We start from the raw sequence: 17,631 nt of genomic DNA, 5'->3' as shown, positions 1-17,631 counted from the left end.
GAGCCAACACCCATCTTTCACATCGGGGAAAAATTCACGTCATCACCACTTCGTCCCTAACCGAGTCAAGTACTGATTTACGTGTTCTTTTAGAAAGAAAGACCGCTGTTCTCTTCCGGATACCACAGAGCCGCCAGGCTACAGCCTGCAAAACACTGTAGAGTGCTCTTTTCCATGTGAGTTACCTCCCTGCAGTATTTTTCTCACAGGCATTGTCTGCCCTCTAGTGATGCCCATTTCACTGATGAGGAAAAAGGTAGGTAGCAATTTTGTTTTGTTAACCAACTGTTAACATTGAGTAAACACTTTATCCCTTTGCATGCGAAGTATGTCCTTGTCTGGGACATCTCTAGACTGTAAAAATCTATCCAAACCTGACGGTTCATGCCAGCTCCGCCGTACACTGAAAACTATGACCTGGAAGTGGAAGACATTCGTTCTCCTCTTAAAATAACACTGCATCATTTTGCAATAATTATTTTTATTGCGAAATAACCCAATAAAAACTGAAAACATCTAGAGTTAAAATGCAAACGTTTTGCAACAAAACACAATAGTATTGCGTTACTACGCAATCTTAAATATTCTTGTGATGTCCCCTGGCTTGCTCCAGTCTATATCATCATCATCAGCAGCATCATCATCATCATCATTATCATCATCATCATCATCATCATCATCATCATCATCATCATCATCATCATCATCACATACTCCCAGTAAGTGGATGTGCATAGGAAATTAGCCAAATTCATGAGCTTTAAATAATGTCATGCACGGATGCTTTTTTTTTTGGGTAGACAGATTGTAGGGATGGAAGCGCTTTAAAAGGACGAGGACGGACGGGTTCGGAGGGCGAGTTTTTATGTTTAAGGACGGAGGTATGAAGACGGAAGGGTACCCATGTTGCGGTACGGAGGACGGACCGGGAAAAAAGGGTTGAACATGATTTGCAAATCATCGTCGTATTCTGTATTTATTTATGTTTAACAAAACATTTATATTTATATATTTAACATTTTATTTTATATATATATATATATATATATAACATTTTTATTATCATTATTGGCAAAACCAGACTACCATTAATTCCATGTTTGTTTGTTCAGCCAGTAAATATAGCATTCGCAACAGCATTTCAGAACACATATACCAACAACTGGATTTGTTGTTAGGAACTGCACAGAGCACATCAGTTCGTTTACAATTGCAGGCAGGTGTCAAAGATACAGCTACAAATTTCTCTGACACAATCATTATTCTGTGCTGCTCAGATGGTCATGCATAATGCATGGCCTCGGAGAGAAAATGCAAAGACTAATAAATCTAAACATTCACAGCTGAAAAAGTGAGAGCTGGTCTGAATGACCAATGTGGGCAATTTTAAACATACATTGTGTTTTTTGTAGCATATTTTCTTGGGCAACGATTTCAGATTAAGTTAAAATACTGTGGCTAGATCATTTGAATTGTTTCGGATAACAATTGCACAACATTAGCATCCCTTTTGCACTCAACAAATTCTGCACTATGACAGCAGCAATTGAACTCCACAGAGGTATCAAAATATCACATATAAAATTTCCATCTGCCTATGCTGGGCCCGCATTACATTTATGTCTTTGTTTTATCCCATTCACACAGCTATTGATGTATCTATCTATCTATCTATCTATCTATCTATCTATCTATCTATCTATCTATCTATCTATCTATCTATCTATCTATCTATCTAGCTATCTAGCTATCTGACCCACCAGCTGTCATCATGGATGGGTTTTATGAAGGCACCATGCCCAGCGCTGGTTTGGGCATGGTAGCTCCCCCCGAATACTGTTGGACAACAATTGGTGTACAGTAGTGCGGCCAACATTCAAGGTGAACTTCAACCGGACTGCATTGGTAAATGAGCTGTCACTTATATAGCGCTTTTCCACCTTTGGTCCTCAAAAGCGCTTCACACACTGCACGTCATTCACCTACTGATGACGCAGCATTAGAAACAACTGGGGGTGCAGTATCTTGCTCAAGGATAATTTGACATGATCACAATGGCTGGAGATTGAACCCACAACCTCTGGGTTGGGAAACTACCACTCTACCACTGAGCCATGCCGTCCTGATAACATTGCATAACATTGATGCACCTGCAGACTTGCTAAAAACTGCCATGGCATATAGTGGATGCGCTCTAGAGCACCCCCCCCCCACACACGCGCACACACCCCCCCCCCCCCCCACACACCCCCCACACACACAAAGCACCCAACCTGATAAGCTGTGTTAAAAAGACATGATAAGGCACAGAGAAACCATATAAGGAAAGGCTACCCAAGGGGAGCTCTCCACGCTGAGGGGAATGACAGCCCACGGCCACAGGGGTGCCACCACCACCGAACCCGGATCAGCCGGGTGGACCCCACACAAAGTGTAGAGGCCCCCGGTCACCCGGACCCAAGGAGCCCCTGCGATGACGGCCCCCTCTCTCTGACCTTCAGGACCAATAACTAAAACCTCCGTTTTGTCCTGATTGAGCTGTAGGAAATTATCTGTCATCCATGACTTAATACTGTATCTAAAATGCAATTTAAAAGGGTATCAATGGGTCCTGAGTCATCAGGGGAAATGGCAATATACAGCTGTGTGTCATCAGCATAGCTGTGAAAGCTGATGCAGTGTCCCCTGATGACATCCCCAAGGAGAAGCATATAAAGATTAAAAGGCAGGGGGCCTAAAATTGAACCTTGGGGAACCCCACATTTAATTTCATGGGTTCTGGATCTGTATCCATACTTACAAAGAAACATTGGTCTGTGAGATATTATTAAAAATACATTATTAAAGATACAATTAAAAACAGTACCAGAGATGCCCACTAGGTTTTTAAGTCTATTTAATAAAATTTGGTGATCTACTGTATCAAAAGCAGCGCTTAGATCCAGTAGCACCAAGACTGTGTGTTTTTTCACGTCTGCAGTGCACCTAATATCATTTAAAATCCTTAAAAGAGCAGTCTCCGTACTGTTGTTCATCTGAAGAGAGCATTTGACTATATTTAAAATCTGTTCCTCAAAGAATCCATAAAATGTCTTAAAAAAATGTGGGAATTGAATCCAAAAGGCAGGTTGTAGGATTTACCTGGGAGAAAACTCGACCAAGTGTCCTTGCATCAACTAGGGCAAAGCTTTCCAATGTTTCTTCATGTAAATATGATTTTCCATGCTTATTAAAACTTTCGTTTTGATGGGCTAAAAGACTGGATCTTATGTCATCGATTTTACTTCTGAAGTGGTCTGCAAAGTCCTCTCAGAGAGCGTCTGTTGGTCTCTGTGGGGACTTGTTAAAATCAGAGCTAGTTAAAAGTTCAAAGGTGGAGGAGAGAACTCTGGGGTTGTTTTTATTAACTGTAATGAGGTTTGAGAAATAGGATGTTCTTGCCCATTTGATTGTTTTATTGTGGGTTTTTAATATTTCGTAGTGTACTGTAAGATTACTTTTTCTCCACCTCCTCACTGCACTCCTGCATTTTCTTTTTGATATTTTGATTGCATTGTTTCTCCACAGGGGTACAGTCTTTGTTTTTCTTGTTTTAATTAAAAGTGGAGCTACTGAATCTAATGATGATTTTAGATTTCAGTTAAAATGATCAACAATAAAACCACAGGGTGCAGGTAAAATGTCAGCAGGAGTGCTTTTTAAAATCTCGATAAAATTTGCAGCCACCTCAGAAGATAGGTAGCGTTTCTTCACTGTTCTCACCTCTTTAAGACCTCATTGTTAAGACCTCTTTTTTTCTGCCTAGATGACATCAAAGACTTGATGTCACTGAATGTATTACATTTCAATGAAAAGAAAACAGAAGTTATGGTATTCGGTCCCAGTGGCTCGTCTACATCCCACCTTGTTGACCTTGGCCCCCTGGCTTCACATCTAAAGCCAACAGTCTTAAACTTGGGTTTTAAAATGGACAGTGATCTTAAATTGGACCAGCAAATCAGCGCTGTAGTAAAGTCCAGCTTCTTTCACCTTAGACAGCAGGCTAAGGTAAAGCCCCTCCTTTCTCATCAGCACTAAGAAAAAATCATCCATGCCTTTGTTACATCTCGGCTAGATTACTGTAATGCACTTACAGAGTCAGCCAGTCCTTTCTCAAACGTCTCCAGTTGGTCCAAAATGCTGCTGCCCGCCTACTAACTGGAGCTCGGAAGATGGAGCACATTACACCGATTCTGGCCTCCCTTCACTGGCTCCCAGTGCATTTTAGGGTTCAATTTAAGATTCTTCTGTTTGTTTTTAAGTCATTAAATGGCCTAGCCCGAGCATACCTCTTCGAGTTCCTCCACTCCTATGCACCTTCCCGCAGCCTCAGGTCTGCGGACCAGGCACTGCTCGAGGTGCCGAGGACCAAGCGGAGCCTCAGAGGGGATCAAGGCTTTTCGCCTGCTGGTCCTTCGCTTTGGAATGAACTCCCATTGGATGTTAGGCAAGCCCCCTCTCTGTCCATTTATAAAACCCGGTTGAAGACACATTTCTATTCTCTGGCTTTTGAAATTTGACCAGAAATTTTGGGCTATTTACCGGTATGTATTGTATATAGTGTTTTATGTTAATTTATTGATTCCATTTTGTTGTATTATGGCTATTTTGTTGTTTGTATGCAACGTGCTTTGTTACAGCTCTAGCTGTTATGAAATGCGCTGTATAAATACATTTTTATTGGATTGTATATTGTATCTGTCAACTGTTATGACTGTTCCAAGATGTCAATCATATCAATAATTTAAGACTATGAGGTGGTCTATTCTGACACTGATTGCAAAATAAACAGCATCATTTTCTGTCAGTGGAATACATGCAGCATTTTCTGGCAAACTGTACCCCGCAAATGTCATTTGTTTTTAATGGATGTTTGTTGTCTAAAGGTAAATGAAATGCCTCCTCCGTTTGGCCGATTGCTGTTGCCATGGTGAAAAAAATGGTGTCAAAACTGAGCTCAAGCAAATTGAAACCCTTTTCCACTGCAGCTGTGAATATAGTGGAGAGCTACAATCCGCTTAGGCCGGGTCTTGAGGCCATTTGACTTAAACTGTTTACTGATTTTGCTACTTAACTCATATTCCACAAACGCAATATCAATCAGAATGCCTTTTTTTTAATGGGCCTTCATAGAACGTACTCTTGAAAAAATAATGTTTGGGTTAACTTCCACTTTAAATGTGCTTACCTATCAAGCAATGTGTATCCCTTCTTTGCAAGATGAGCGAAATGGATGCCTCTTCAAAACTATGCGATCACATGACCAGCTTTTTCTATGGTTTTCTAAATAACAGGGGTGGCACTAATTGCCCCTTGGTACAAATTACCCCACTCTCCTAAAAGTAAAAAAACTGTAATTCACACACGCTGTTGCATACATTTTGAATGTGTTTCCACCCTCCCCAGGTGATTTCAGTCCTTAGAGAGAGCACACAATCCGTGACGCACATTCTGCAGCTATGTATTTGCAAATACCTATAATACCTAATTATGCTAAGATGTAGTGTTGTCAAGACTGCGGCTATAATAAAATATTATAATCCGAAGTGTATATATATATATATATATATATATATATATATATATATATATATATATATATATATATATATATATATATATATATATATATATATATATATATATATATATATATATAGTCTTATGTGACAGCAATAATATTACAAAAGTAACTGCATTTACAAAATAGTGAAATCGCAACGCACAGCATCTACAAATATTTAGTCGGTTGCTCAAATGCTTATGTACATTTTAAGACAAATAAAAATAGGAGAAAACTGACAATGTTGTTAGTGTCCTGAGTGAAGGATTCACCATACTGTATAAGGATTTGGATTGTTAAGTTTAGAGAGGCCGTCACATCCAAATTCCAATCCATAAAGATAGACTTTCTGTTTATTATATAGACCAAGCCATTAGTTCAGACCATGTGCTTATATTTCTGGCCTTTGCACTAATCCAAAACCAAACAAACTAAAAGCAGTCTAACTTAGACACAGTGGTTTATTCACATGTCAGTTCAAGATAATAGCTTCAGTGACTGTTCTATTGGCAGGGACTATAGTGATGAGTTTGTAGTAGAGCTCCATCGAGTTAATTTTTCCAACAGAGTGCTGTGAAAAAAAATGTGTGTAATAAAATGTATGTACACTGGGTGGCAGTGTTAGCAAGTGTATTTTTCCTATTTGGCTCTCTCTTACATGTTGTTTATATCTATCTATCTATCTATCTATCTATCTATCTATCTATCTATCTATCTATCTATCTATCTATCTATCTATCTATCTATCTATCTATCTATCTACCTATCTATCTATCTATCTATCTATATACGGCATATATATATATATATATATATATATATATATATATATATATATATATATATATATATATATATATATATATATATATATATATATATATATATATATATATATATATATATATATATATATAGCGCTTTATCCTCACGAGAGTTGAAAGGGTGCTGGAGCATATCGCAGCTGTCTTTGGGCAGTAGGCTTGGTACACCCTGAACTGGTTGCCAGGCAATCAAGCGCAGGGCACACAGAGACAAACAAACAACCACACTCACAAACACACCTATGGGCAATTTAGAGTGTTCAATTAACCTACCATGCATGTCTTTGGAATGTGGGAGGAAACCGGAGTACCCGGAGAAAATCCACGCAGGCACGGGGACATACCTGTCAACCCCGGGCTGTGTTGAATCTTACAAAAGTTGCCCGTACATTTCTGTATATAATCTTACACAGTATTTATCGCTCAGCGTGAGAGGTAGGGGAAACAGAGCATACATTTCTATATAGAATCTTACACAGTGTTTATCGCTCATCGGGGGGGGGGGGGGGGGGGGGGTTGGGGGGCACTAATAAATTGCAGTGATATTTACATATGATTCTAAGTAAAATCCCTAAATTTCTATTTTCATTTCTTGGCATTAACGGTCTGATCTGGACATATTTGATGGACACAAAGAGGTAAACGAGAGATGTGCAGATGGATAAAATGACATCAACATGGTAAAAGCATGATTAAATTGTATGTGACAAGCACACATTGTTACTTCTATAGTTTCTGAATACTGTTGGGAGAAACTGATGCTCTTCCAAGACATTGTAGGTGGAGCCTTTGTGAAAGGTCAGATAAGCAGCTGTGATATTGTTCTGCTCACTAAATGTCACAATGTCTCAGGGGTCGATCTGACTGACAAAGGACCTTATCTTGTGGGATAAAACTGGTGGAGAACAGTGCAGAGGGTCACTAGTGGTGGTGGCTTGGTGAGATCATGCTGGAGTGGTCAGTTTTATTTCATGATTAAGCATTACGCCAGTTTCAAGCATTAGGTTTAATAATGTGGTTCCATTCAGTATGCATTGTTTGCGTTTCACTTGTCAAAAGTGGCAAAAGGTGTCAAAATAACTATTTATTTATAAGGACAGTAGCCTACCAAATGAGATGTGACAGCCACTTAGTCCATAGATTGCTTGACAGCGAATCGTCTATCTTGCTCTTGAAGTAAACTGCAAAATGTTGAGAAGAAGGCATGTGCAACCCTATTGTTATCTTGGTAAGGAGGACCGTATTGTTTGTTGGTTTGCTAGCTGGCCCATTTGCACAAAAACTACAACAGTGCTTTTCATAAGACTTTGTATGATGGTAATACTAAGATGTAGTGCCAGTAATTAACTTATTTCATTTGGGAATAATCCAGATAAAGGTGCCGATACATGAATTGATTGTCAGTTTCTGAGTCAAATGGTGTGCATTTGTTTCATTGAGCGACCAGATAACAGTAAACATACACAGCATCAGTTCAGGACCAGCCCATAATGAAACTCGGTGGATATGTGGTATTTTTACACAGTTTTTGCAACTCCTGCAAGTTGGTAACATCTTATGTCATCAACTTTAGCTTGCTATTTTGGGTTTCATGGACATCAAGCCTTTTCCTCTTTATACTGTAAGTCCTTCACTATAGAGAACAAGGCTCATGTCACTGAATGTCCAAAAACTACACTGGTCAACACATTTTTATTACATTTTTTTAAATCAGAGATGCACGTACAGATTTTTTCTTTTTTTTTGCGTTGAGGTTGAATCTGCACCTCATTTTTTCTCGAGCACATCAAGGTTTCATAATAAAAATAATGTAATAACAATAATATGTAATAAAGTATTATATTTCGTAATGCCGTATTTATAAATTAAGGGTTAGGCTCAGCAACAGCTGGATTTCTTTTTTTCTGAAAGGTCATGGCTATAATTTGCAATGCAAAGTAAAATTTGTATTGTGCAAACTTTTATAGGTAAAAAAAAAAGTACATATATCACAAAAAGAAGATATGAGACATATTTTAAATCAGCGTCAAACATACCTTTGGTGACACATACAACCATCTCTGATTAAAATTAACTGTTGACCAGTGCTAAAGTGGGGCAGCACATCCATTTTGATGATGAAAAAGCGGCATTCCAGGGGTAACTGATTATTTACAGAATCTGCCAAAACTGATTGATATAATTAAAAATCTAAAACAATTCCAATTTCCTGAGCAAAATAATACATATCGTAAAGTGAATTTGTTCGTGAAAAATTGACCATCTGGAATCCCTTTGATTTTTCAAATGTACTGATTGTAATCCTACAAGGATTACCCTTTTCAATTACACACACACAGAAGCACATTACACACATGTAAACATGCAAGTTTATTTTCTTATTTCTTGGTCTATTATACTGTATTTTATTTTCATTATTACCACTTATCCTTTATGTTGCCTCATCGGACTGAAAAAAATCCTAGTTGTGAATGGACCTGGCAATAAAATTGATTCTGATTCTAAAGGAGAGGTTGCAATGTAAGCAGTTCTCTAACAATTTAACTTTCAGTTGACATACCTCATATCGGGCTTTTAATAAGAGACATAAACTGCAACAATAAAAAAAAAAGGAGGGCATAATTAATTGTTTAAACTATTAAGCATTTGGCAACTTGACATAGTTTAAAATATTGGCTGCCTGCTACTACTAATAATCCTTGTTCCCCCATGATGTCTGAGTTTTGACGGGAACAAGCTCTGAAAGCGCCAATGAAATTAGATTTGCTGGTCATTATCTTTTTATTCAGTATGCAATATTGATAATCCCTAGGGGCGCTGCGGCTGCAAATGATTTCATTATCAAGGGTTTAATGGAGTCTGCCCCAAATGCATTTTCACTAGGTATTAATTCTGTCATTAAAATTCCTGGTGAACTTGAACAATTTTCTACAGGTTATGCATGTTAAAAAGTAATACAGTGGCCAAACCATGATCCCAAACCGAACATGAATCTGCAACCTGAACAAATAGGGCTGATAAGGAATGTAACAAGACAAAGAATTTGTCTGTTTGTTTGTGTGTGTATATCTATAGGATATCCCTAATGTTAAATAGTAATGGTTGCAACTGAAATAATAAAAAAAAACATTGTATTGCCAATAGCAGTACTCATCAAAGGGGTGCCACTCGTTACACATTTTAATGTTTTCAACTGTTAGTAAGTGCTATAATTATTTTTATACCAATTAACAGCAATTAACAATGCTGCAAAGTTGCCTAAAATATTAAGAGCACGGTATTTAACAATTTGATAGTGGCAAGAGTCTGATCCCTGAGACACATTCTGTCTACATTTTGTCTTAAGGGGAAAATTAATTCAAATTAACGTTGCTTTCAAACAAAGTAAAAATAATGAACAAGGGGTAAAGTCCCCTCGAGTCACCAAATTGTTTTTCCCGTTTCAGCCTTGATATAGTTGTCAGCCATTTATGCTATACCTCTATCCCCTCTCACCTCTTTGTCACCATGAAAGAAATAACCCTACTACTGGGAACTTGTACTACTACTCTCACAGTACAATTTCATGACATATTTTTGAGGTGGTGTGCAATGTTCAGCACTAGGAACTAAATGTCAAATTCTTCCAAAAAGTCCATCATGTCTTGTCTTGTTTAGTTAAATCAACTGTTTGCATGTGCAATCTCATTCTCACACAATTGTTCTATTGTAATCAATTCCGAGGTCTGCAGAGGGTATCTGTTATGGAACAGCTCTATGAACACAACAGTATGTATGAAGTAGTCGTTGCATCCATCTGTTGTATGTTTTATATATGATCCAATATACTCTCCAGTTAATTGCTAACTTCAGCTGACTCGTTTGGTGCTGTGAAGGTCATGCACAGTGTGCTTTGATCCAGCTGATAGCAACTGACTGATCCTACAGGAGAAATGCTCACGAGTAATATAATCTAATTAGCACTTGGCTAAGAACCTTGTCAAGTTTGTCTCATTTGTTTTGTTCATGTAAAAAAAATGAGTGTCAATCTTAATAAATGTTGTTTTTTTCAAAAATCAGGTGAAATGTAAAATATATTTATTCTAACAGCAAGTCAAGATCCATGTGAGCTGGAGCCTATTCGAGCCAGTCACCAGTTAGCATATAGACAAACAACTATTCATTCCCATTCTTACCTATGGGCAATTTATTATTCTTCAAGTAACCTAAAGCCGCTTTTTCATCATATTGGTCCCACGCCAAAACAGATGTGTTCAGCCCTGAGTGGTTGGTTTTCCTTTACTATTTTTCAGGGCATACACTTGCAATGGAAACGGTCTTCAGAACCTCCTCCGAGGTGGTTCTAAAACGCAGGCCAAACAAGGCCATGACATCACTGTAATTTTATTGTTCGACAGATGTAGGCATTTCTTAAGTGATCCGGCAAGGAACTCCGCTGTACACGCCCATTTCCTGGTTTAAGCGAGTGAGACAGAGCCAAGTAATAAAAATCTATATACAGGTAGTCCTCATTTTAGGAACGAGTTCCGTTCCTACACTGGCAACGTAACATGATTTCACTGTTAAAATTGAAATTTACGCTAAAATACTTTGGATAAAAAAACAAAAATACATTAAAATAAAAACCATAAAATGCTGTACTTAGTATTACTGCTGAGAAGAGCCCTTGCCCTATAAAATTGTTTTGCACTGTTGCAAGGGAAAATATGAGGTATAAGTAAGCTTCACTACTGCAACAATAGAAATGCTCTCGCATGTAGACAAGGATGTCTTCACATGACAAAGCAAAATGTTTATATTTATGACAGAATGCGATTAACTTTCCATTAAATTAGCCTCTATTCCCAGTTAAATCCCATAAATTCCCATAATTGCCTTGATACACGTCCTATATTTCCCAACATTTCTAGACACTTACTAGAATTTTTCCACCCCCTTGTAAACCTACTACTATGTATTGTATACATCCTGATCTATTGCCATTCAACAACAACCAGATCTGCACTGCCAAAAATTACATTTGCCTAAAATGGACCTCGGAAGCTACAAGTAAGGTAGTTTCGACTTCTCCCATAGTCTCAAATGTTGAGATGCTGTACACTAAAGTAACAGCTGGTCTTATTTGGTAACATTCATTGTTATTGTCCTTCCTGATTTTAATCATTACAAATTGGACCCGGTTAACATAATATCCAAATAGCTGCGGGCCATCCTGAGTGATTTTATTAGTCTTGGAAACTAATATGTTACATAAGTCAAATAAATACAAGAGGCTAAAATAAAACCTCACGGTGACCTTGAATTATACAGAGGATTTTCAGTTTTTGATATGCCATTTTGAGGTTAGCAATGGTGACCAATAAAATAGTTTGCCCAGCACCGTAAGTTTGTCACCACGTGTTATTCTCAATTACTGCCGTACTGTTACAAATATTTACTACTACTGTGACTGACCACTGTATTAGTGTAGGGCAGAGGTTCACATACAGTTTTGGGTTATATTATCGCTGTCGGAAACTAACGCGAGGACCCCCTGGATAACTTACTGGATGCTGTTTTTGGTTTTCCAATCTGTTGGGACACATCGCATCACTGAGATACAGTAGGTCAAAGCATACACCCAAATCATATTACCGGTATTAATGTCTTGACATTAACTTATTTTTCTCACCAGCCACTGTTTCCCATATTTACAAGCCACTCAGCATTTTCACTAGTCACAATTTTATTGTTGGAAAATAGCAGTTATGCGAAAAAACTACTGCATTGGGTAAAACAGGTCAAAGCTCTTCCTACCGGTTCGGGTGATGGGTGGAGCCCTATTACAGGAGGAGACCGGGCATTCAGGAGCATTCAATTAAAATTTAAAAAGGTCCAGATTGAGGCAATTTCTTTGATGCAAAGGTCTTGCCAAAAGTATTTGCTCACCTGTCTTCCCATATGAATTTAAGTGATATGACATTCCTAATCCATGGGGTTCAACATCGGTCCACCCTTTGCTCCTATAACAGCTCCAACTTTTCTGGGAAGCCTATCCACAAGGATTAGGAGTGTGTTTTTGGGAACGTTTGACCATTATTTCAGGAGCGCATTTGTGGGGTCACACACTGATGTCGGACAAGACCCGGCTCTCTCAGTCTCCACTCTAATTCATGCCAAAGGTGTTCTGTCAGGTTGAGGTCAGGACTCTGTGCAAGCCAGTCAAGTTCATTCACACCAGTCTCCACGACTCCATGAAGCTCTCTGCGCACTATTCTACAGCTAATCTGAAGGCCACATGAAATGTGGAAGTCTGTAGCGATTGACTCGGCTGAAAGTGCGCTTCAGCATCCACTGACTGAGGAAATTACATGACTGAACTTGTTGCATCCAATCACAGTTACACGTTGGAATTCACTGAGCTCCTGAGAGCGACCCATTCTTTTACAAATGTTGGTAAAAACAGTCTGTATGCGTGGGCGCTTGATTTAATACACCTGTGGCCATGGAAGTGATTGGTACATCTGACTCCAAATATTTGGATGGGTGAGCAAATACTGAAGGCAATACAGTGTATATTTAAGTACAAATACAAAATACAAATGTCCTGAATTGCTTTAAGGCATACTCACTTTACCACATAAGGATGGAGGTCGATTCAAACATCTACCCACTATTATTGGTGTCATGGCAGAAGCCCCAAAACAAACGAAAAAACCCCAAAAGTATTGTTTGAACAAAATTAGATTCATTACCTCATCGCTATTCATCTTTCACACAGCCACTGGAAATAGAAATGTAATTCAGTACAACTTGCAGGCCAGCGAGCGCTCAGGATTTCACGACACCACGCGCTGGCCTGCATGGGAAATGTGGTTGACTTTTGTCAAAACACTACCGCTTTAGTCCATAAGGCGCTGCCATAATCAACAAAAACTGTCATATGACACAGTGTTGCTTTAAAAATAACATTTATTGTGTTTGGCCAAATCCTTCATGTTTCTTTAAAGGTACAATGTGTAAAATGCACTTGACATCTAGACTAATAGAATGCAATGACGTAAGTTCAAAACGTGTGAATTTTGAAGTATGTGCACTACGGTGCCTCAGAGAGGCCACACTTTGCAAGCTTACCACCAATTTCACGGGTATAAGCAAAATGTCATCACAAATTACTTCTAGTATTCCCTCAAGTGACAAAGTAAGTGCATTGCATTGTTACACATGCTGTAGCCCAAGATCCAGCAAATTTGTGATTGGCTGGTTTGTCTCCTTTGGGTATCCCTAGTAGCAAGATGGAAGATGGAAACATGTCAGCCTCCTGTAAGGTGAGGCACGACCCATGTAATATCATTTGGGATTACTGGACCTACGATTATACAAACAAAAATGTACATTGATGTGACAGAACATAATTGTTGCATATTATTGAAATTAATAGTGTCTTTTTAAACCAATGAACATTGAAAAATCAAACATTTCTACATACTGTTCCTTTAAAGAATGTTTCACATTACAAATTCTACCCAATAATCAAACTTATCAGCACTATATAATATTGATTACCAAAGAAATGTAGGGTTGCATTTCAAAAGCAGAGCGAGTAAATGAAAAAGAAAATCTATGTGTTCAAAAAAAAGTGATTAACTTGAGGAAAATAAAGGAAAGTTTGAGTGTGCCCTTTTCTGTTTAGCATCTAGCATGGCTGTAGTAAAGTCCACCTTAACCGAGTCCAAGTCAAGTCCGAAGCACAAAGGTCCACGTCCAAGTCCTCGTCCAAATGAGATCAAGAGGCAGAAAGACAGAACAATACTATTTTCACGACCACAAAATTAGAGATATTGCATCATGCTCAAGCACTCTTCTTAAATCCGTATTCCCTGGAGGACCGAACGTTTGATAAGGTAGCAAATGTTGATTTCTCGTCAGGATTCATCAGGGAGTCGCTGATGGTATAGTGGCACATTTCCCTGAGCCATGTGCGGGCAGCGTGGGATTAGGTCCTGCTCAGTGACGGTGTCTGTGCGTGCCCTGCAACTGGTTGGCAACCGCTTCAGGGTGTAGTCTGCCTTTGTCCCATAGTCAGCTGGGGTAGGCTCTCGTGACTCTGTAAACTACAGGATAAGCGTTGTGGAAGATGACACAGATTCATCAGGGTTAATTCAAGGTCACAAATGTACACCATTGGTTTTTATTGATGCAAGGAATTTTTGAACATTCAAAATTGCATCAACAAAAACTGCTGGCGACCATTAAAGAGGAAGTCAACCCCAAAATTTTCTTCACAATAATATGTTCTATGCAGCTCCACTAGTCTAAACTTTATATTCTGAACACTGTTGTGTTTGTGGAATATGAATTAAGCAGCAAAATCCACCCGTTTTTAGCCAACTCAGGGGGCCGCCATTTTGTCACTTGTTGTCAAATAAAAATGACATCACAGTTGCTCAGGGCTCAGGTAACAATCAATCACGGCTACACCTGTCTTCTGAAGCTGAGCCGCGATTGGCTATTTTATTTTATCCCTTGCTATTTTGCTAATTAAAAATAGTTTTGAAAAATTTCAAGTTTCTTTTGAAGGAGGAATTTCATTTTCAAGAATTAAAAAAAAATAGTTGCACATGGTCCTGGCTTTAGAGTCATGCATGTTTTGAAGAGAATCACTCATGTGGACATGATGGCATGTGAATGAAAAGTGAGGTATTCTGCTCACTGCAGAAAATCCAACTTAACCATTTAAAAGTATTGGACTTGAGACGGCAAACCCATTTAATATGTTGTGATAAAAGTGCTAACTAAATTAGAATGGATCTCAGTTTGAGGAGATCCTTCTCTTTGTCTGATACATTTGATTGAATATTTCTGTAATAACAACACCTGGGCGACAAAACAAACCTGTCAGTCACATGTTTCAATACGTTTGCTGTCATGAAAAATGGGTGGGCTCCAGCAAAAGGTGTTATCGTCTGAGGTATGTATCAGATCCAAATGTGAATATAGTGAAAGCTCTTGGTGTCATATTCATCTTTTGATGTCAAACCCTAATGTGCTAGAAAAGTAAAACCAATTGGCCCCTCTTTTTCAATACTTTTGGAGGAGAGCGTATGTGCATGTGTGCTTGTCTTGTGGATGGAGTCCAGCCCAGAGTCCAGACTGGAATGTCAAACAATGCCCAAGTTGAGATGGGCAGTATTAATTACAGATAACATGCTTCAATTCTCATTTTGGCACTGTGGCCAGGGACTGCCAAGCACTGATGGCGAGAACTGCCAACATGACTCCTGGTGTGGCTTAATGAGAACAACTCTTGGCAAACACAGTTGTGTGTCTGGCAAAATTTACCTTCACAACCTGGTATTTAAGGCTCCAGCATGCCCGGATAAGCGGTATGGATAATGAATGAATGAATGAACCTGGTATTTATAGTACCGGTATATAGCACATTTATTTAACCACCATCCAATGTAAAGTTGATATCAATGTTGCCATAAATTAACAACATTGGTCTACACTTTTTTTTCATTTCTATAAAGTTAATGGAACAGTATCTGTATATGAAATAATGTTTTAATGATAAAATAGTTTACGATCAATAAAATGTCAAATTCACTGTTATGCCCCCAAAAATGGTAAAGCACATTAGTATTACTTAGGGTGTCAAATATTAACATCCCATGGGGATCTGGATGGGTCAGACCCCCAAAAAAGTAAATTACCAGTACAACCACTTGACAAATAATTCAAAATTGCTGCTGCAAAGCATACAAGTGGGTTATGTAGTAGCCGAGGAACAATCGAACAAAATATGCCGTAGCTCAACTAACTTGTTTATTGATTTTAATTCTGTCATAGTCTGTCTTTTGAGTTTGGTTTTTGACTTTGGTTTCATGTTTTTCCCTGTGTTCTTTTGTCTTTCTCTCGTTAGGTTACTGAGTCCACCTGTGCTTGTCATCCCAGTCTCTGGTGTTAGCCAATCAGCTCCTTCCAACCCTTTGTGTCGTGTCCAGATGTTCCTCGTTGTCTTGTCAATTTGTCTGTACTGTACTTAATTCCCTGCTTTTTTTCGGTCCTGGTGAGTTTGTTGTCAAATGTCATTTGTCGATTGCCTGCTGTCAGGTCAGTGTCAAGTCCGAGTCCTTTTTCAGAGCGGTTGTTTAGTTTCTTCGATCCTTGCTCTTTTTCAACTTCACCATTTTTGTTAACCCAGTGCCTTGTTTTTCCTTTAATTACTTTATATTGCACTTCATATTTTGCCTCTTCATTCCCTGCGTTTGGGTCCTCTTCTACGGATAAAAATTAATATTGAGAGCAGATCTGTACTATGCACTGAAAAATGTACTTGCTTTTTGGTTGTACATGATAGAAATGTGTTTATTTTTTAGGAAAACACGGGAAAATTACATCGACTTACCACATTTTAATCATGCGCAACCGATGTAAATGTTTGAATTAAGTAAATCCAAAGGATCTTTTTTTCAATGTGATCCCAAAGGAGGACACTTTGTGTTGATAATTATTTTTAAGTGCGCAAATCTTTATTTATAGTTCTTTCCTTTTTTGTAGTAATTTATTTTTGTTTCAAAATGGTTCCAGAGATAGCACTACAAATGGAGTTCCAAAGTTTAATAAATTGGACATTGATGGCACAACCCTCTTGTTTTAATTTTTTAATAATTTTTTCCCCATCCAAAAATGCTCTATTCTGGTTAGGGTGTACATGCCTCAAAAATTATTTCCCAGGGGGTACATCATTAAAAAAGACTGAGAATCAGTGATGCATAAGCACAAACAACCCCCCCCCCCCAATCAAACAAAAAGGGAGGCTTGTCCGTCAGGGTGAAAAACAATGTAAAGGCACCAAGCCAGAGGGCAATAAGTATGCACACACCTGCTCAATGTGTGTGACACTGGGGAAAATTGTTCTTTTTTCCTCTTTTTTGCATAATTGCACACCCACCACAGTAGGTGGCAGTGGTGCTCTGATTTAATGTTTTTTTTTTTTTTTTTTTTTTTTTTTTTTAAATAAATTTCAGGGAAATGCACTTCAAATTTTCTGTTATTCTAAATAGCAATGTTAGCAAAGTTATTCTTTGGTGTAAATTGGTCTATATTTCTTAGTTTTTGTTTGTAATAAGACTAAAATGTTATGAGCAGGTGTACTTATAACAATTTTAAAGACAAATGATACTAAGGGGGCATAACGGAAAATAATTGAGGACTGTTTTA

Source organism: Filicampus tigris, chromosome 13 (genome assembly GCF_054856515.1).
Source record: "Filicampus tigris isolate MCC_2025a chromosome 13, RoL_Ftig_1.0, whole genome shotgun sequence".
In the NCBI taxonomy this organism is placed as follows: Eukaryota; Metazoa; Chordata; class Actinopteri; order Syngnathiformes; family Syngnathidae; genus Filicampus; species Filicampus tigris.
Note: the sequence above shows the minus strand (reverse complement) of the source record.